This window comes from Capra hircus (assembly GCF_001704415.2).
Source record: "Capra hircus breed San Clemente chromosome X unlocalized genomic scaffold, ASM170441v1, whole genome shotgun sequence".
Taxonomy (NCBI): domain Eukaryota; kingdom Metazoa; phylum Chordata; class Mammalia; order Artiodactyla; family Bovidae; genus Capra; species Capra hircus.
In genome coordinates, this window is record NW_017189517.1 from 10,681,646 (window position 1) to 10,704,176 (window position 22,531).

Consider the following 22,531-nt stretch of genomic DNA (forward strand, 5'->3'; position numbering starts at 1 on the left):
CCAGATGTGATATTAGCCCTCAAATGTGGTACTGAGTCCTGAGTCACAGAGGAAAACAATGTTGGATCTGCTTACTGCCAAACACTACATCTACAAACGGATAGATATCCCTAAAGGTAAGTAAGTACACTACCTCTGCTTTCACCATGTCGTAAAAGAGAGAGCAAAACCCTTGAGCTGATGGCCAAATGTGGTACTACATTTCTAGTACACAAATAGTTTCCTTCTCCGGCTCAACATTTGAGGAGTCCCAGACAAGACTCAGACAATCCTGGCACTTCTGCTGGAGTTCCTATTTGGTAAAGCGAAATTAGCAAAGTGTGTTGCTTGGTAACATGGGCTCTATTAAACCCTTGGATCTTAGGTATGATGAAATAGACCAAGTACATCTATTTGGTTTGCTTTTTTCTTTCTTTCTTTCTTTCACCAAGATCCAAAGGCTGATACCATGCTTCATAGCTTTCCCGGTATCCACAGCCCCCTGAACAACAGGACACTGGCAAATACCTATGAAAGTCAGACTCTTCTCCTGTCAGTGAGTGAGTGAGTTTGGGAGGCTACATACACATTAGTGTGTCACTGGGACTTTAGCAAGCCATAGCTTCTCTTTAACTGACTATGATTATCTATGAATTTATCTTGAAGTTAACTAAAAGCAAGAAGTCACATGAAGCTATTCCTAAAGAAACTTAGAAGCCTCTGGAGAAAGTTAAGTCAGTTTATTTTCTAAGTCAAATAGGATTATCTTTTGAAGGAAGTATTCCCTTCAGCTGATCATCTTAAACAGTAATGAATAATTGTATTTGGCTAAATACCCAAACCCAAGATAAACAAGGTAAATTCTTTGAAAGTAAATATAATCTGATGAGCATTTTTGATCAAATAAACATAGTTAAACATATTTCCTCACTCTCATTGATGGCTTTCCTATCTCAAGCAACATTTAACAGAACAAATCCTTTTGAAAATTAGGATTTCAAAATCCAACTATCATTTAAACAAACTACATACATGGGCCACATAAATGAACATGCATTGCTGGTGGGAATATAAAATGGTAAAATTACTTTGGAAAACAGATCAGCAATTTCTTACAAAGTTAAACATGCACTCACATAACATAGCAATCCTACTAGGTATTTACTCAAGAGAAATTAAAATACACATCTACACAAAAGCTTAAACACAAATATTCATAGCAGCTTTATTTGTAATAACCCATAACTGGAAACAACCCAGATATCCATCAAAATGTGAATGGATAAGCAAATTGTGCCATATACACACAACGAAACACAACTCAGCAATAAAAGAGATGAAGTACTGATCCAGGAAACAACATGAATGGATTTCAAGGACATTCTAAACAAAAACAGCTAGACACAAAAGAATATATACTGTATGATTTTATCCATATATATGAAATTCTATAAAAGAGAACTCTAACCTGTAGTGATGGAAAAAAGGAGATCAGTGGTAACCTGGAGCCAGTGGTAGCAGCAGAGGAAGATTAATGATGAAAAGTCAGTGGACATTTCCGTGGAAGTGGTCTATATCTTGACTGAAAGCTTAAAATAGGTAAAATTTATAGTAAGTATGTAAATTATATCTCAACTGAGTTGATTTTTTTTCTTTTTCAAATTCTTTTCCCATTTAGGTTATTACAGAATATTGACTAGAGTTCACTGTACCATACACTAGTTTAAATAAAAACTCTTCAAAAGTTGAAAATTTAAAGATATATCTGCTTAGCAAGTATAAGTAATAAGTATCCTGTGTAAACTGTGGACCAAGATGCAGTCTCTACAATTAGGAGACCACTCTCTTGAAAAAACTAAGCACACAGGAACATATGCATGGTAGAAGGCATTGAGCCAATGCTACTTAGAGCTGGAATATACAGTTTAACAGGCTCTTCTAAATAGTGCCTACCATATGGGGGAATGGCAAAAGGAATAAAAGGCAAAGGATTCACTAGGCTGGAAAGGAGACCAATATACACTAGGTTGGTTGGGAGTGCTCATGCGCTCAGTGCTCAGTCCCTCAGTCATGTCGGACTCTGTGACCCTATAGACTGTAGCCACTAGGCTACTCTGTCCATTGGATTCTCCAGGCAAGAATACTGGAGTGGGTTGCCGTGGTTGGGAGATCTGGGATCAGATTAAGGACAAGATATGATGTTCTACATCACTGTGAAGCCTGGCTTGTCACTGTCATCTTATGAAATGCATCTCAATAGAGAGGCCAATTAATCTGGATGAAGCTTGACTAATCTAAAAACTGATATCAAATGACTGAGACAAAGAGTAGAAAATGGTATAGGACAAGAGGGTCTTCAGATTCCTTGGCCAGACTACAGGGCACCTCTTGCCCTCACCATCAGTGTGGAAGCTCATTATCCTTTTGCTGTTTGGCAAACATTCTATTAAGGCTACAATAAATGCAAAAGATCTGATGAGGAATTGACCTAGAATATTTTATTCATCTATATAGCTTTAGAAATTAAAAGATGGGAAAAATAGATAATTGAGTATCTCTCATATACAGTCTTAGGATAGGATTCAGAGTACAGTCCTATCGCACTGGGAAATAATCTGAAATTATTTTTTTAATCAGGGATCTAATAATATCACAAGTTTTTAGGAACTGATAATGAAATGTGAAAAACAAGAGTGGACTGTTGTAGTCATTTCTGGGTGCCACACTTAAAGGATATTGACAAATTGGAGGTTAATGGCCAGGATGGTGATACGGCCTGGAAACCATCTCAGAGAAAAAAGACTAGAATGGAAACCTAGAGTAGAAAAGATCTGTCTGGACATGGTAGCTGTTGCCAAATATCTGAAAGTCTACACCTACGGGAGAGGTGATGCTGCTGCTAAGTTGCTCAGTCATGTCCGACTCTGTGAGAGCCTATGGAACTGTAGCCCACCAGGCTCTTCTGTCCATGGGATTCTCCAGGTAAGAATACGGGAGTGGGTTGCCATGCCCTTCTCCAGGGAGCTTCCCGATTCAGGGATTGAACCTGAGTCTCCTGCATTGCAGCCTGATTCTTTACCATCTGAGCCACTAGGGTAGAGGTGATAGATAGACTTTGCCTATTTTTGCATTCTTTGCATTCCCTATGACAAATTAAGACTAAAGATAGATGGAAGACTAAAGACTAATGGAAGATAGATTTCAGTTCAATATCTGGGGGAATTTTTTTAATGAGCAGAACATTCAAACAGTTGAAAGGCTCTTTGACTCTCCTTCATTAAAAATTAAAATAGAAGTAAGTGAAGAGTCCCAGGTAGTGCTAGTGGTAAAGAACCCTCCTGCCAATGCATGGGGGCTTCCCAGGTGGTAGTACCTTACATCTCTTACACCTGCCAATGCAGGAGGTGTAAGAGATGTGTGTTCGATCCCAGGGTTGGGAAGATCCCCTGGAGGATCCCCTGGAGGAGGGCACAGCAACCCACTCCAGTATTCTTACCTGGAGAATCCCATGGACAGAGGAGCCTGGCAGGTTACAGTCCATAGGGTCGCAAAGAGTTGACTGGACATGACTGAAGTGACTTAACATGCACACATGCAAGTGAAGAATCCAATAGTGATAAGGGAGCACTGATGCTCTTATCTTTTCCCTCACATTAGTCAGAACTGCATATGAATTTCTAAAACATATTTATCTTCTATTATTTTTTGATTACACAAGTAACAGATTTGCTATGTGAAAAAAATGAAAATACAGACAAGCAAAGAGAAACACAAATGAAAACAAAATCATGTATCTTCCACCTCCTAGAAATGTAAACATTTTGGCATATAGCCTTACAGACTTTTTTCTGTTATAGATCCCTATAAAATATACACATATACTTTTTAAAAAAATTTAAATTTATTTATTTTAATTGGAGGCTAATTACTTTACAATATTGTATTGGTTTTGCCATACATCAACATACCATTAATAACACTACATTTTTACTTTACAATACAGTATAAACATTCTTAACAGGTACATCATTCTTAACAGATACAGAGATTTCCATGGAATGACTATACTGTAATTTGTTTACCCAAAGTTTCCCAGAGGACATTCTATATAACATTAGCTCTACAAGATGACCCTCAAAAAAATAGGACTTAGGTTAAATAGTTTAAAATGCCCCATACCATATTGCCTTTCTTGGGCTTTCACATGTTAAAGAAATGAATTAACTGAGTTCCCCAAACTTACTTGACCAGAGATTGTCCATGGCCTCCCCCTTCTTTAATTCTTCAGGACACTTACTTATATTTTATAAAACACTCTGATAAGTGCTGGCTTAACTGATACTTTAGTGTTAGACATTAGGTTTCTAGTTTGTACATAAAACTTGCCATTTTAACCATATTGAAGTATACAATTCAGCACATGCGTGCATGTGTGCTCAGTCATGTCCAGCTCTTTGTGACCCCATGGACTGTAGCCTACCAGGCTCCTCTGTCCATGGAATTTTTCAGCAAGAATACTGAAGTGGGTGACCATTTCCTACTCCAGGGGATGTTCCCCGCCCAGGGATCGAACCTACATCTCTTGTGTTTCCTGCACTAGCAGGCAGATTCTTTACCAACAGTGCTACCTGGGAAGCTTATATTCATAATTACATTCCCACTCTATATTTCCAAAGGTTTTTCATCATCTCAGTAAGTGGTGACATGCAATATTTATCCTTTTGTGTCTGGCTTATTTCACTTATAATGTTTCCAAGGTTCACCCACGTTGTAGCATGTGTCAGAACTTCATTCTTTTTTTGTGGCTGAATAATAGTTCATGGTATGGATATACCACATTTTATCCGTTCATCTGGTGATGGACGCACGTTGTTTCAACCTTTTGGCTATTATGAATGAATCATCCTGCAAGGAACACTGGCATACAAGTACCTGTTCAAGGCTTTGTTTTCAAGGAGTGGAATTATTGGATCATATGATAACTATGTGTTTAATATTTTGAGGAACTGATAAACTTTTCCACAGTTGCTGTGTCATTTTACATTCCAGTGAGAAATGTGCAAGGGTCCCATTTCTCCGCATCTCCACCAATACTTGCTACTTCCTGTCTTTTTATTAGAGCCATCCTCATGTATGAAATGGAGAAGGCACTGGTGACCCACTCCAGTACTCTTGCCTGGAAACTCCCATGGACAGAGGAGCCTGGTGGGCTGCAGTCCATGGGGTCGCTAAGAGTCGGACATGACTGAGCGACTTCACTTTCATGCATTGGAGAAGGAAATGGCAACCCACTCCAGTGTTCTTGGAGAATCCCAGGGACAGGGGAGCCTGGTGAGCTGCCGTCTATGGGGTCGCACAGAGTCAGACACGACTGACGTGACTTAGCAGCAGTAGCAATAGCATGTATGAAATGGCATCTCTTTGTGCTTTTGATTTGCACTTCCCTAATAACTAATAATGTTGAACATCTGTTCATGTGCTTATTGACCATCTGTATATCTTCTTTGGAGAAATGTGTATTCATAAAGTCCTTTGCCCATATTTTAATTGGGCTTTTTGTTGTTGAGCTATCAGAATTGCTTACATATTCAGGATTAAACCCATATCAGATATGATATACAAAATTTTGTTACACTACAGGTTGCCTTTTCACTGCCTTGATAATGTTCTTTGATTCACAAAAGTTCTTAATTTTTATAAAGTTCAATTTATTTTTCCTTTTGGTGCTATATCTAAGAATCCATTGCTAAATCCAGGGTCATAAATATTTACCCTCTTCTTTTTCTAAGTATTAAATGGTTTTGTTGTTGTTCAGTCACTAGGTTGTGTTTGACTCTTTATGACCCCATGGACTGCAGCACGCCAGGCTTCCCTGTCCTTCATCATCTCCAGGAGTTAGCTCTAACTCGTGTCCATTGAGTCAGTGATGCCATCCAACCATTTCATTCTCTGTTGCCCTCTTCTCCTCCTGCCCTCAATCCTTCCTAGCACCAGGGTCTTTTCCAATGAGTTAGCTCTTCGCATCAGGTGGCCAAAGTGTTGGAGCTTCAGCTTCAGCATCAGTCCTTCCAATGAATACTCAGGGCTGATTTCATTTAGGATTGACTGGTTTGATCTCCTTGCTGTCCAAGGGACTTTCAAGAGTCTTCTCCAACACCACAATTCAAAAGCAGCAATTCTTCAGTGCTCAGCCTTCTTTATGGTCCAACTCTCATATATGTACCTGACTACTAGAAAAACCATAGCTTTGACTATATGGACCTTTGTCACTAAAGTGATGTCTCTGCTTTCTAATATGTTGTCTAGGTTTGTCATAGCTTTTCTTCCAAGGAACAAGCATCTTTTAATCTCATGGCTTGCAGTTGCCATCCACAGTGACTTTGGAGCCCAAGAAAATAAAATTTGCCACTGTTACAATTTTTTTCCCTTCTATTTGCCATGAAGTGAGTGATGAGACTGGATGCTATGGTCTTCATTTTTTGAATGTTGAGTTTTAAGCCAGCTTTTTCACTCTCCTCTTTCACCCTCATTAAGAGGCTCTAAGTTTCTCTTCACTTTCTGCCATTAGAGTGGTATCATCTACGTATCTGAAGTTGTTGATATTTCTCCCAGCAATCTTGATTCCAGCTTATGTTTCATCCAGCCTGGCATTTCAAATGGTGTACTCTGCATGTAAGTTAAATAAGCAGGGTGACAATATACAGCCTTGCTGTACGCCCTTCCCAATTTTGGAACCAGTTTATTGTTCTGTGTCCATTTCTCACTGTTGCTTCTAGATCTGCATACAGGTTTCTCAGGAGGCAGGTAAGGTGGTCTGGTATTCCCATCTCTTTAATACTTTTGCAGTTTGTTGTCATCCACAGTCAAAGGCTTTAGCATAGTCAATAAAGCAGAAACAGATGTTTTTCTGGAATTTCCTTGATTTCTCCATGATACAACAGATGTTGGCAATTTGATCTCTGGTTCCTCTGCTTTTTGTAAATCCAGCTTCTACATTTGGAAGTTCTCAGTTTATGTACTGTTGAAGCCTAACTTGAAGGATTCTGAACATTACCTTGCTAGCATGTGAAATTGAACAGTAGTTTAAACATTCTTTGACATTGCCCTTATTTGGAATTGGAATGAAAACTGACATTTTCCAGTCCTGTGGCTGCTGGTGAGTTTTCCAAATTTGCTGGCATATTGAGTGCAACACTTTAACAGTATCATCTTTTAGGATTTGAAATTTCTCAACTGGAATTACATCACCTCTACTAGCTTTGTTCATAGTATTGCTTCCTAAGGACCACCTGATTTCACACTCCAGGATGTCTGGCTCTAGGTTAGTGACCACATCATCGTGGTTATCCGGATCATGAAGATCTTTTTTGTATAGTTCTTCTGTGTATTCTTGCCACCTCTTCTTAATATCTTCTGCTTCTGTTAGGTCCATACCATTTCTGTCCTTTATTGTGCCCATCTTTGCATGAAACGTTCCCTTGGTATCTCCAATTTTCTTGAAAAGATCTTTAGGTCTTAATATTTAGGTCATTGATCCATTTTGAGTTAATTTTTGTATATGGTATAAGGTAGGAGTTGAATTTCATTGTTTTGCACATGGATATTCAGTTGTCCCAGCCCAATTTGTTCAAAATGTTAGGTTTTCCAAAGTGACAAATAATGTTACAGTCAACATCTATTTCAACTTGTCCTATATATTCTCCTAAGAAAAATTCCTAGAAGAGTTGCTATATCAAAAGATGTGCACATTTGGGGGCTTCCCTGGTGGCTCAGTGGTAAAGAATCTGCTTGCCAATGCAAGAAATACAGGTTTGATCCCTGGTCCGGGAATATCCCACATGCCGCAGGACAACTGAGTCTGTGCACCACAACTACTGAGCCTGTACTATAGAGCCCAGGAGCTGCAGCTACTGAAACCTGAATGCCCTAGAGCCTGTGCTCCGCAACAAGAGAAGTCACCACAATGAGAAGCCTGTGCACTCCAACTAGAGAACAGCCACCACTCGCCACAACTAGAGAAAAGCCTGTGCAGCAACAAAGACCCAGCACAGCCAAATAAATTAAAAAAAAATTCAAAGATGTACACATTTTGAAGGTTTTTGATACATACTAAACTTCCTCTAGAAAGGACATTAGGAATCTACCACAGTGAATTCATATACCACTTTCCCCATGCTCTCAACAGCTTTATTACACAAGTTTTTAAAACCTTGGATAATCAATGTGGCATGAGGATGTACTCTAAATCAAGTTTAAGAGAATTTTAGCTGAATGTCCCTTGACAACCCTAACATGCTAGCCTTAGCAGTTTTCTCTCCAAAGACCTCACACTTATAAAAATACTATAGAAGAATATGACAATGTAAACCACTGCAGAGTTTAATATGTCTAGTTAAGAAAGCAAACTATTGATGGACACCTAGGGTAAATCAATTTTCCTCCACTAAATTTAAAAAAATAAAGAAAGCAAACTAAACCTTTCCTCTCAGAAAAGTGGGACTAGAAACGAAAAGTACAGTGAGGTTCCTCTGCTGGATAATGTGATTTCAAACTATTTCTTTCCTCAGCACAAAGTCACAGACCAGGTTTTTGTGACATTCAAATATGTCCTTTTTCATTTGTGTTCAGTGGAGAGTTACCAAACACGAACCATGCTAAGAAATCAACTAAACTGCAATAAAGGAAGAAATTTTTCTTATAGCCATACAATAATTATCAAGGAAAAAGAAAAGGCTATTTTGCTGTTTATCTGCTTTTTAGTACTTGTTGAGCACTTCCAAATGTGTATTGGGATAGAATTTTTATAGTTGATATTGTTTTTGTCCCTGTCTCCTTTGCTACTCTGAAACAAATCTACAAACTATATCTCTTTTTTTGTCTCAAGCTGTAGTTATGGCAGGAAGAAAACTTTACGGTGAGTGTTTTTCACTCACCGTAATTAATAACGGTAAGTGGAACTTGTTATTAATATGGAACTCCTGAGAGGATCATTTTTCCACACAAAACAAGAAATCAGGGGGGAATTAGCTTTCTACATTTCATCATAAAGCATGCATAATTCATAGAAGAGAAGAAACTATTGATGAGGCTAAACAGAATGAATTTCTTATTGCCAGAAAGAATCAAAATATTAGGTAGAAAGCTGTCTAATTTCCTAAATATTTTCTTAAAGCCTTTTGAAGTTTAATGTCATCATGACTTTTGCTGTCATGCTAGCAAAGATGAAGGTAGATGTTTTTACAGAATCAGCAAAATTTTAAGAGGCAGAAGGTATCTTAGAAATATCTAATCCAACTCTGTTTTACAGATTGGAAATATGAAACGCAGACAGGTGACGTGACCTGCCCAAAGTCACACAGTGCCAGTGATAGAGCCGGAGCTACAAGTCAGGCTTTCCAACTCCTGTGCTCACTAATAATGTAGACTGGCCAGTCAACTGAAAGGTTGATGTGAACCAGTGTTAGCAATTTACTGTTTTGTCAGTAATGCCACAGAGATCTCCAATTTCATACGATAGCTTATTGGTCAATTTATAGGATTCAGTTAATAACTGTACCAATTTAACACATTTCTTCTGAGAGACTATGTCTCCCACTATTAAGAAAGTTGAGCAAATTTCCAACATTCTATATGATGTGTGACTCTTTTCACCTATACCTTATGGACATTTGTAAAAATTAATCTTATTTACTCTCAGGTTAAGAAGCACATTTTAAGAAATCTGTGAGATATCATGGAACTTAAGGGAAAGAAAGCTACCTTTTCACCAGAATAACTTATTATTCTCTTGCCTTTTTTAAATGTAGAATTTCAACTATCTGAGAGTGAAGTCTATGTATATGATAGATTTTTCAAGCTCAACTTTCTAAGATTTAAAATATTTAAAAACACTTCAGGCAAACTGTAATTAGTTTTCTCCATAGATATCCAAAGTACCATACATGCATTTTCATTATGGATATTTATATATAGTTGCTTCCAGGTGAATTTTAAAAATTCATTTAGAAGATGAGATTAAATATGCTGTAGTGGGAGTACTAATAATTCAGGGAGCAGGGACAAAGATTAATGCAGAATTAGAATCTTAACTCATGTGCTTTTAATAGCTCATTTGATTTGCCTCAATTCTAAAGAGCCAGTGAAACAGGCCACCGAGATACAAATTCTAACCCCATACACCTTTTTAATGTAAGAACTTTCTAATACTGAGAACTGTCCATCAATAGAATGAACTGGCTGGCCTGTGAGGGATTCAGTCAGTCACTTTGAAATCACAAGATTTTAAACCAAATCTAAAAGACAACCTGTCTGGAATTCTTAAAAGGATTCCTGCATTGAGAGGGAGATTAAAAGACTTCTAAACTCCTTTAAACCACTAGACCATTCAGGTATGACCCTAAATCAAATCCCTTACGATTATACAGTGGAAGTGACAAATAGATTCAAGGGATTAGTTCTGATAGGCAGAGTGCCTGAAGAACTATGGACGGAGGTTCATAACATTGTACAGGAGGCTGTGATCAAAACCATCCCCAAGAAAAAGAAATGCAAAAAGGCAAAATGGTTGTTTGAGGAGGCCTTACAAATAGCTGTGAAAAGAAGAGAAGCAAACGGCAGAGGAGAAAAGGAAAGATATACCCATTTGAATGCAGATTTCCAAAGAATAGCAAGGAGAGAAAAGAAAGCCTTCCTCAGTGATCAATGCAAAGAAATAGAGGAAAAGAACAGCATGGGAAAGACTAGAGATCTCTTCAAGAAAATTAGAGATACCAAGGGAACATTTCATGCAAAGATGGGCTCAATAAAGGACAGAAACAATATGGACCTAACAGAAGCAGATGTTAAGAAGAGGTGGCAAGAATACACAGAAGAACTATACAAAAAAGATCTTAGTGACCCAGACAACCACGAGGGTGTGATCACTCACCTAGAGCCAGACATCCTGTAGTGCAAGGTCAAGTGGGCCTTAGGAAGCGTCACTATGGACAAAGTTAGTGGAGGTGATGTAATTCCAGTTGAGCTATTTCAAATCGTAAAAGATGATTTTGTGAAAGTGCTGCACTCAATATGCCAGCAAATTTGGAAAACTGGAACTCAGCAGTGGCCACAGGACTGGAAAAGGTCAGTTTTCATTCCAATTCTCAAAGAATATTCAAACTACCACACAGTTGCACTCATCTAACACGCTAGCAAAGTAATGCTCAAAATTCTCCAAGCTAAGCTTCAACAGTATGTGAACCAAGAAATTCCAGATGTTCAAGCTGGATTTAGAAAACGCAGAGGAACCAGAGATCGAATTGCTAACATCTGTTGGATAATAGAGAAAAACAAAAGAATTCCAGAAAAACATCTACTTCTGCTTTATTGACTATGCTAAAGCTTTTGACTATGTGGATCACAACAAACTATGGAAAATACTTCAAGAGATAGGAATACCAGACTACCTTACCTGCCTCCTGAGAAACCTGTATGCAGGTCAAGAAGCAATAGTTAGAACCAGACATGGAACAACAGACTGGTTCCAAATTGGGAAAGGAGTACAGCAAGGATGTATATTGTCACCCTGCTTATTTAACTTATATGCAGAGTACATCATGAGAAATGCTGGGCTGGATGAAGCACAAGCTGGAATCAAGATTGCCGGGAGAAATATCAATAATCTCAGATATGCAGATGACACCACCCTTATGGTAGAAATCAAAGATGAACTAAAGAAAGAGCCTCTTGATGAAGGTGAAAGAGGAGAGTGAAAAAGTTGGCTTAAAACTCAACATTCAAAAAATGAAGATCCTGGCATCTGGTCCCATCATTTCATGGCAAATAGATGGGGAAACAATGGAAACAGTGACAGATGTTATTTTCTTAGGCTCCAAAATCACTGCAGATGGTGACTGCAACCATGAAATTAAAAGATGCTTGCTCCTTGGAAGAAAAGCTATGACCAACCTAGGTAGCATATTAAAAAGCAGAGATATTACTTTGCCGACAAAGGTCCATCTAGTCAAAGCTATGATTTTTCCTGTAGACATGCATGGATGTGAGATTTGGACAATAAAGAAAGCTGAGTGTCAAAGAACTGATGCTTTTAAACTGTGGTGTTGGAGAAGATTCTTGAGAGTCCCTTGGACTGCAAGGAGATCCAACCAGTCCATCCTGAAGGGAAATCAGTCCTGAATGTTCATTGGAAGGACTGCTATGGGGTCGCACAGAGTTGGACATGACTGAGGCGATTTAGCAGCAGCAGCAGATGCTGAAGCTGTGACTCCAATACTTTGGCCACCTGATGCAAAGTGCTGACTCACTGGAAAAGACCCTGATGCTGGGAAGGATAGAAGGCAGGAGGAGAAGGGGATGACAGAGGATGAGATGGTTGAATGGCATTACTGACTCTATGGACATGAATTTGAGTGAGCTCTGGGAGTTGGTGATGGACAGGAAAGCCTTGCGTGCTACAGTTCATGGGGTCACAAAGAGTTGGACATGACTGAGTGGCTAAACGGAAACTGCTTTAAGTTCTAAGATTCTGTGATTTCACTATTGTCTTTCTCTCCTACTTTTATAGTACAGAGATCTTTTCGTATGTGTATTTATGGTCATACTATCTTAGACTATCTTGTATCATTATTTTCACACTTATCCTGCTTGACAATAGGAAAGGTATCTCACTCATTTTCATATATAGTTTTAATTATAGTTTGTGTACACAGAAAATATTCAGTACTTATTGAATATACTTGATATTGCAAACTCGATTAATTGATTTAGTCATTATAAATTTGAAGAACCATATCTTTTTCCTGATCTGAGAATCTAACTTATTACTGCAGTGAGTTTTCATGTTAGGATAAATTTGAATGTTGCTCTTTTAGAAGATTATAAGTAAAATAGGAATACGTGATTGAACATGAATACATATTTAAGGATGCTTTTAAAATATTTGAAAAACATATTTCCACTTTCATTTATCCTCTTACTGAAAATGTGAAAACTAGCATATTTACAATCATATATAATATATTTATACATATAATATTTATATTATATATTTATAAATAATAAATTATTTAAATATTAAAATAAATATATTTATAATTTATATTAAATTTTATAAATATATTTCTAAATATAAATATAAATATATATAAATGTATAAGAAGACATACAAACACATGTAAATATGATCACCTCTTGTTCTCACACTTTTAAAGATGAGTTATAAGATAGGTGATTTAAAAAACTAATTTAAAAAATTGGAACAATCAAAAATTCCCTAACCATCCTGTTGTGGGTTGAATTATGTCCACAGAAAGATAATGGTGAAATTCTAACTCCCTGCACCTCTTAATGTGACCTTATTTGAAAAGAGGGTCTCTACAGATATAATCCATTTCTATTGTTTTGGGCTACCCAGTTTGTGGTACTGTGTTATTGTAGCCCTAAGGAACTCGTACATGTCCCTCACTGTGAAAAATTGGTATGGCAGTTCCTCAGCATGTTTAGAATTACAAAACATGGTCTTATTATAATTTTTAAAACTTAACTACAAAATATCTCCTGTAAAACTTAGAATTGCTTTGATCTGAATATTAATAAATGGAAAATCATTTAAGAAATAAAGCCTCCCGATATACAAGTTCAAAACGTAATAGGATAGAAAACCAACCACAAGGTCCTCAATTCTGAGCATATTATAGTCAGTTATGGCACCCTAGGATTCAACTAAAACAATAAAAACTAAGAAAATAGAGTGAAAGAAATTGTCTGAGTTGAAAAAAAGTGTATTAGGATGAGATAGTCAAGATTACCAAGATTTCTGGATGAAAGTTCCTCACACGCTGAGTTACAGTCTCACCCTCATTGCTTACTTTCTCCATCCTTAGTCTTTGATCATTCTGAAAAACTTTTTTTTTTTTTTTGCTGAAGTGTCAAATAATGCATGGGGACCTTTTTTTTGTCAATAATATATAATTTCAGCAAGTAACATCATTGCAATCATACCTCATTCTGTGAGAGCCCCCTTATATGTTCACAACTCATCAACTAATGTCTGGCAAGAAGCTAAATAACAAAGGCAATATTCATAGTTCACGTGTCCTAAGTTGATTTGTAGAATTCTATCCCAGTTTCAGGATGATCCCAGTCATCTCAGAAATATTCAGTTTCACTTATCCATAGGTGAATAGAATCTGCCCTCCCCCACCCCCACACACAATATATATCCATTCTAATCAATTCCATCACGACCATTGACAAAAGATTCTTGATGCCTATCTTTTTCCCACGTGGGATACACATACATCAGATTTCAATCATTCTGATTATTTCTAATGACAAAGAAAAACATTTAATAAATATTTTAGATAGCCATTTCTACCTTCATTAGCTGAGGAAATTTAAACCAATTCTAAACTTCATTTCATGAAGATATAACACATTTCTATTTTTCAAAATGCTAATACTAGCCCCAATTACTTAGAGCACTTACTTTAGATTAAAAATTTTTTAACAGATGATTTTTCTTATTTAAAAGATCCTTAAGACTTTTGAAGAGAAAATTGGGTTTTAAACAAATCATTATAACCCTTTGGAAACAACTGGAAGCACATGATTCTTGCAGAAAAGCCCTAACATATTAAGCCTGTATTTAATCAAATCAGTAGTCATGATGATGAATACAAGGTAATTCATAGAATGTAAAAGACCACAATTTATCCACATTGTCTTTTTTCACACTTAATTAGAATACAAAATTGATCAGGGATAATCAGGTTAAGTACAAATTGAGTGAAGCCCCAATTACATACTATTTTCTTGCTATTCAATTAGCTTCCATTCATCTTGCCTCCCCTACATATTTCTTCCCAACAAATTAAACATCCAAGGATTCATGTGAAAAATTGGCAATTCTTGGATCAGTACGGTATAACTAGCTTAGTTTTTAAAACTGCTTTTGATAGATGATTTTTCTTTACAGAATGGAAACTAGCAATTACTGAAAATATTAAAAAAACTAGCGTAAATATTCAGCACATAATCTTCAAAATCATTTTACCTGTTGATTAATGGAATGATTATATTTCATTAGAATGTAAATTTTATTTATTTTTTATTCACCTAAATAGAGCTCTCAATTTTTTTTTTTTTAAAGTCAAGGCGCAGCATGTTTCTATATATTAGCAACCTGAAGATGTATGATTGTATCTTCAAGATACATCTTGTTTGGAAAATATCTTTGAAAGTATTACTACGTTGCTTTTAAGAGCATACACAGAAATTAGACATGCAAGTTCTGTAGATAAACAGAATTTTAGGAAATTGAGAAAAAAAGATAAATAAGAAATAGTCAATTATATCACAGACAATTCTGTTACTGATCCAACATATGTGTGTGTGTGTGAGAGAGAGAGATCAAGCAAGTGAGTGCATGTGTGTTTCTCCATTGGGGAGAAAGTCTTAGGATGAGTGAATCATTTAGTTGAAAGTTCATCAATTACAATAAATGGAGAACTAGAATCAGAAGGCAACACAAGGGAGTTTGTGACAGTGCTGATTTTCGCTGGTGAATTGTGAGATGATCCTGCACTACTGTTGTTTCTATCAAGAACATCTGAGTATAGATTAGGAAAAGAAAATGCCACTCATTGATAACAGAATTCAAGAGATCTCTGCGCTTTGTGTACAAATGAATGCAAAATGAACAAGGAATTGGCACTGGTTACAGGAGCAGTTTCATAAGAGGAGTAAAAAAAACCAACAGTAATGATAATAAAAATCCATTCACTGTGTTTCCCATTTTGATTATTTGCTTTCTTGGCACACTTTTAAATCATATGCTCAGCCTAAAAAAGTCCAAAAATCCAAGGTGGAAAAGATGGGCAGATGACTCTTTCCTAAGCTTGCATTTTTATGTATTAATATTTCTCTAATACCTCTTAATCTAATACCAAAAGCCCACTTCTAAAAATGTGTCTACCATATACTAAGTGTTGGGTAGAAGAACTAGTTAATGATATCCATTTGGGATAGTCATTTTATAAACCTTACTAAAAATATTTCATAATATATCACACTTTTGAATATGTACAATAGCCAAAGTAGACTGAAAAACCCAAAGTAGCCAATGAATGCTCAAAGTCTCATGTTAATACTTACCACATATTCCTATCAAACACTAGGATTAGTATCAGAAGAAAGCATGGTGGTTGTGTCTTGGAAAATTCTCTTTGGATGGTGTTCAGATGTCATTTCACCTATGACAAAGAATGAATATCAAGGTAGATATATTTTATCTAATGTGTTTATTATGCTTTCAACTGCAAAAGTAAAACTTGTTCATTGCAATTAATTTATAAAAGAAAAACAAAAGGAAAAATGTTTACATTGCAATTATCCAGAGATCACTCTTTTCAGTAGTTCCTGAGTATGTGTGTATATGTGATTGTTTTTTTAAACAAAATTGGATTTGCACTGTAAATAATGTGATATGTAATCTACTTATGATTATAATTTTTCTCATATTATTAACTAAATTCTACATGTGTTTATAAAGCTATGTATTAAGGATATACCATAATTTAACCTCATTCCTTATTTTAAAACTTCAAGTTATTGCTATCCTTATTTTGCTAAACATACACAATGAACTAAGTAGATGGATTTTTTTTTATAGAATACAATGAACAAATATATTTTTTCAATACTATGGAAAACATTTAATCACAGAAAACTGCATTGTTAAAACCTTGACTTTGAAGGAAATGTTACACATTAACATGATAACCAGGTCTGAATGTGAGTAAAACTGATGATCAAGTTTATAACTTATTGTGTGTGTTTAGTCACTAAGTTGTATTTGACCTTTTCGTGACCCCATGGACTGTAGGCCGCCAGGCTCCTCTGTCCATGGGATTTCCCAGGCAAGAATATTGGAGTGGGTCGCCACGTCCTTCTCCAGGGGAAATTCCTGACCCAGAGATTGAACACATGTCTCTTGTATTGGCCAGTGGATTCTTTACCGCTGAGCCACCAGGGAAGCCGTTCTCTTCTAAGTCTTAGAACATAATGAGAACATGCTGAGTTTGTTATGTTGTTAGGAAGACTGCCACTAATTTATGCCAAATGCATGGAACACTGAAGTCTATTTCAGTTTTCTTCTCTCTAGTTTTACGTTCCTCCTTCTCCTTCCTTTACCTTTCTCCTTCCATTTCTTCTTCTTTCTCCTTCTTTCCCATCTTAATGGATTTTTCACAAATATACATTTTTAAGTTTACTGTCCTTTCCCATTTATCCATTTCCACCTCCCTATTATAGTTAAACTTTGTACTAAGCCTATAATTCAGTAGTTATATCAAGAAAAAAAAAGGAAATAAATAGCTTAGTGAGGCAGGGATGAGAAATGGGATCCAGGACTGTAGGAGTTTAAAAAAAACACAAAACTGCTGTTCTTTCCCTATCCTTTCATTACTGAGTAGGTGTGTAATTTTCCATATATTTAACCAAAAATAGCCCACATAAACAAGTTAACCATCAAAGGACATACACATTAGTATATATTTTTTAGTGTTGTAAGTGGATCTAGTTTGTGTCAACTTATTCATATGATATTAATGTGTACATGTGGTGGCAAGGCAGAGCAGGGGTTGAGATTCAGCAGAATACTTGATGACTGACTCACTCTGTTTATTCATTCCCCATCTTGTTTCAGAAGGTATTTAAGGCAACTAGTTGACTAAACTGGAATTGAATTTTTCAATTCACATTTATATGGCACTTGATAGCTCTCAAAATGTCTTTATATATAGTTTCATTTAAGTAAGACAAATGGCCTCTAGTAATTTATCAAATATATTTTAAATAAATAAATCCTTTTAAATGAATTTATGTATAATACTTGATTTTATATGATATCTTACAAAAATAATAAGTTATACTTATTTCTGTTGGTAGATAAAAGTACCTTTTCCTTTTAATGGGCCAAGGACACTTGATCTAATAGTACTGGCGGCACTTTGACTTCTTCTAAAATAAAATGATCATAATCATTATAAGAAAACATTTGAATAAGATCAGCTGTGACTATTTCATTATAACATCTAAAGATATACATTAAAAGAGAACTCTATGTAGTATCCCACAATACATGATTTCATTGTTTGTCTGTAAATGTAGGTAATAATAGGAAAGCCTCAGGGAAAGCAAACTGACTTGTAATTTATAAGGATTCAGGATTTTCCCGAGTTGTGGGGGGAAAAGCTAGAAGGACCCATAGTCCTGGCTCTGACCTGCCTTGAGTCCAGGTGAAAATCATGGATGAATGAGAGGGTATGGTTGCTAAAAGTTCATTTAAGAGTTAACTCTGATCCTTATGAACAAGCTGAGTCAGAGGAAAACTATGTCAGACAGTGTTAATGAATTACTGATTCTTCAGATGTTCATATGCTCTCACATGTTCTTAGTCACTTGATTCTTTTCAATAACACAAAATTATAAACCGAAACAATGGCATTTTAATTTAGCTAAGAAGACATTACTTTTTCGGTTGCCATGGAACCTGGATCTCTCTCTCTCTATATATATATTTTTTTTTGTCTGTACCTTGTGGCTTGCAGGATCTTACTTTCCCAGCCAGGGATTGAACTCAGTGTAATATCTTTTAAGTTTTCTCAGATTCTTGTTTTATAAGCAATTTGGTATTTTCATGCAATAGAAACTTACATTGTAAATCATTGCATAGGACTAGGAATAGGACTTGGAGGCAAGCCGGTGCATCTCACACAAGTTTGTAGTGATGGAGAAAAACATTGCTAACACCAAATTGGAGCAGAGGTTTTAAAACCACCACTTTTCTCAGAAAGCACATCAGTGGTTTCCCAGAGGTGGAGGTGGTGGGGAAGGAGATCAAGTGCAAAAGATCATGAGGAAACTGTTTAGAGTGTGAAAATTGTTCTATATCTTGATTATGGTTACAGTTACAGGATTGTACACAATTCCCAAAATTAATCAAATCATGTACCTAAAAGTTGGTGACTTTGGTAATACATAGATAATAGTTTAAGAAATGAAAAGGAAGGGAAATCTGTCATTTAGAATCAGACATACTATAGCAAAATATATCCCTCAAAAGTGAAACATTTAAGTCTTACAAATATTTCAAGGGACACAGACTTTTAGACACTCCTTTCTTACCTTGCCAGTCACCTCGGTGAGAGAAGCTGCTGCAGATGCTGGAATTAAATCAGTGCAGTTTGCAGAAGATGGTTTCTGTACCTCGTTGTTCTTCTGTATAAGCAGAAAGCAGTGAACAACTGTAGCACCTATTGCTTACTTATCAAATACTGAGGTGACAGATATGGCATGGGGAAGGGAATCTTTACTGCATTAGTGGTTGTACCATGGAGCTCTCATCATCTTAAAGCAAGCGGGGAACCCAAGATTCACGTCAATAAGCAAAGGAAACTTTTGCCTTTTGGGAAAGAGAGCTACATACCTGATGAGGGGTTTCCCTCACACCTCCAAAAAGACCTAGAATGTGGGTACTCATCATTGAGCAATACTTAATATATACACAAATCCTAAATTTCAATCTTTCTCTTTGGATTTGACCTGTGCTTTATTATCAAAAACTATAGTACTTGTCCAGGAAAGGATCAAAGAAGATTTGGTTAAAACTAAGATACAAATGGGACAGCAAAAATAAACAGCTATAAAAATGTTTATAGATTTTTTTTTACATGGACAAAATCAGGACTACACAATTCAGGACTTTAAAATATGCCCTTTTCTTCTCCAAGACACAAGTAAAGTTATATTACATGTTTCTTTCTTCCTTCTAACACACTTGGAGATTTACACTCACTCATACCAACACCTAAAGTAATTAGAATTGAGTTAGTTAAAGGACTCTAACAGCCTCTAAAAATTGTCTTAGTACCAAAACATGAAAAATGACAGCCTCCAGAGGTTATCTATTCATTCTTCAGGTGCTATGCTGTGATAAGTTGCTTCAGTCGTGTCTCTGTGACCCTATGGAGCCCACCAGGCTCTTTTGTCCATAGGATTCTCCAGGCAAGAATACTGGAGTGGGTTGCCATGGCCTCCTGCAGGGGATATTCCTGACCCAGGGATCAACCCCGCGTCTCTTACATCTCCTGCATTGGCAGGTGGGTTCTTTACCACTAGCGCCACCTGGGAAGCCCTCTTTCTTCAGGACTTATTCCTAAATCAGAGACAGATGCCCATCTAAGGCAGTCTGGGCTCAAAATAAGATGTCACTGCTTCTGCTGATAATTCATTTCCCTACCTAATAATCTCCAAATCTAGAAACTGACATCTAAGCAGAATCTCTTCTACTCAAATTTCAGCTAAATTCTTACTCTGTCATTATCTGAGATACCCATGAAAAAGAACACTAAAGATGTTCATGGAAAAGAACTCACTCAACTACCACAACTGAGTAATTATAATATGTACAGGGACATTTAAAAATGTTAGCAAGGATTGTAACTACATTTAAAACATGCAACATGTTTAAATGAAAGGCTGTACATTAAAATGTTAGTAGGAGTATATGTGTTACAGGCATAAAAATGCAGTATTTTCCCAGTAAATCCATTGACTGTGGTTTAAAACACAAACATATTGTTAATAAATTACATAGAAGGGCAAAATCATTTATAACTTTTTCATCTAAGCATTCAATCAGCACAACTGAACTTTTTTTAGACTCACTTGGACAGAGAGGAAATTGGTCCACAGAAACAATGGTTTTGTATAAGACAACCACTGATTTTGAACCCCACTCTCAATTAGTTACTTTATGCTGCTGCTGCTAAGTCACTTCAGTTGTGTCTGACTCTGTGTGACCCCAGAGACGGCAGCCCACCAGGCTCCCCCATCACTGGAATTCATCTTTTCATCTAATCAATTCATTAGAATTGATTCTAATTCTAATCTCTCTTCTAATCTCTCTCTCTTCTAATCTCTCTTCATTCAAAAGAGAAAACATCAAACATCAAACAATTTTTCCAACCATTAATACTATGATATTAATAAATATTACTCAGAGCCCAACAAACTAAATGTCTTTCAGCATGGGTTTGCTTAAGCAAATGATGGTACAAGCATGATTTAAATCTAGTCATTGACATTGAAAAATATGTATTACATATTAAGTAGGAAAAAGCCACAAATTATTTTTATGTAAAATTTTAAATGAGAGGTGTTCAGAAGGATGTTCCCTCAAAAGTTAGCTGCTGCTACTGCTGCTGCTAAGTCGCTTCAGTCGTGTCCGACTCTGTGCGACCCCATAGACGGCAGCCCACCAGGCTCCCCCGTCCCTGGGATTCTCCAGGCAAGAGTACTGGAGTGGGGTGCCATTGCCTTCTCCCAAAAGTTAGCAGTCCTTATCAATGTGTAGTGACGTTCATAGCAATTTGTTCTTTCTTTCTCTGTTGTTGTTGTTCAGTCACTAAGTCACGTCTGACTCTTTGCAACCCCATGGCCTGCAGCACGCCAGGCTTCCCTGTCCTTCACCATATCCCAGAGCTTGCTCAAACCCATATCCATTGAATCAGTGATGCCATCCAACCATCTCATCCTCTGTCGTCCCCTTCTCCTCCTGCCTTCAATCTTCCCCAGCATCAGGGTCTTTTCTAGTGAGTCAGCTCTTTGCATCAGGTGGCCAAAGTATTGGAGCTTCAGCTTCAGCATCAGTCCTTCTAATGAATATTCAGGACTGATTTCCTTTAGGATTGACTGGTTTGATCTCCTTGCAGTCCAAGGGACTTTGAAGAGTCTTCTCCAACACCACAGCTCAAAAGCATCAATTCTTTGGCATTCAGTCTTTTTTATGGTTCAACTCTCACATCCATACATGACTACCAGAAGAACCACAGCTTTGACTAAATGGACCTTTGTTGGTAAAGTAATGTCTCTACTTTTTAATACGCTGTCTAGGCTGGTCATAGCTTTTCTTCCAAGGAGCAAGAGTCTTTTAATGTCTTTCTCTGTACTTTACCATATTGTTTGACCTTTTTATAGTGTGTGTTTTTCACATAAATATTTACTTTAAAAATAACCCACATATGGAAAGACATCCTGTGTTTGTGGATTAAAAGATAATACTGTTAAAAAGACAATACTACCCAAAGTGATCTACAGATGCAAGGTAATGCCTATCAAAACCTCAATGGCATTTTCTGCAGAAATATAAAAATGATCTTGAGAAAAAAGACTAAACTTTGGAGGACTCACATTACCTGATTTCAAAACTCACTACACAAAGCTACAGTAATTAAAACAGTGTGGTTCTGGCCTAAGGAGAGGCATACAGACCAATGGAATAGAAGAGAAAGAGCCTGAAAATAATCCCTTGTATATATGGTCAATTGATTTTCAAGAAGGATGCCAACACCATTCAAAAAGGGAAAGAATGATCTTTTCAGTAAATAATGCTTGGAAAACTGAACATCCACATACAAAAGAATGAAGTTGAACTCTTTCTTACACTATATACAAAAATTAACTCAAAATGGACCAAAGACCTAAACGTAAA

The 22,531-nt window shown here is 36.6% G+C and overlaps 1 long non-coding RNA gene across 1 annotated transcript in view; it reads right to left on the reverse strand.

Annotated features, from left to right (window-relative positions):
- The window catches only part of LOC108634476, a 28,347-nt gene extending 9,102 nt beyond the window's left edge, over positions 1–19,245 (reverse strand). Inside the window, exons 1-3 of the long non-coding RNA XR_001917636.1 lie at positions 19,165–19,245; positions 17,936–17,997; positions 16,132–16,229 (exon numbers count right to left, since the gene is read on the reverse strand). This is a non-coding gene — a long non-coding RNA (uncharacterized LOC108634476). The remainder of the gene's footprint in view (positions 1–16,131; positions 16,230–17,935; positions 17,998–19,164) is intronic.
- Between the last annotated feature and the right edge of the window lie 3,286 nt (positions 19,246–22,531).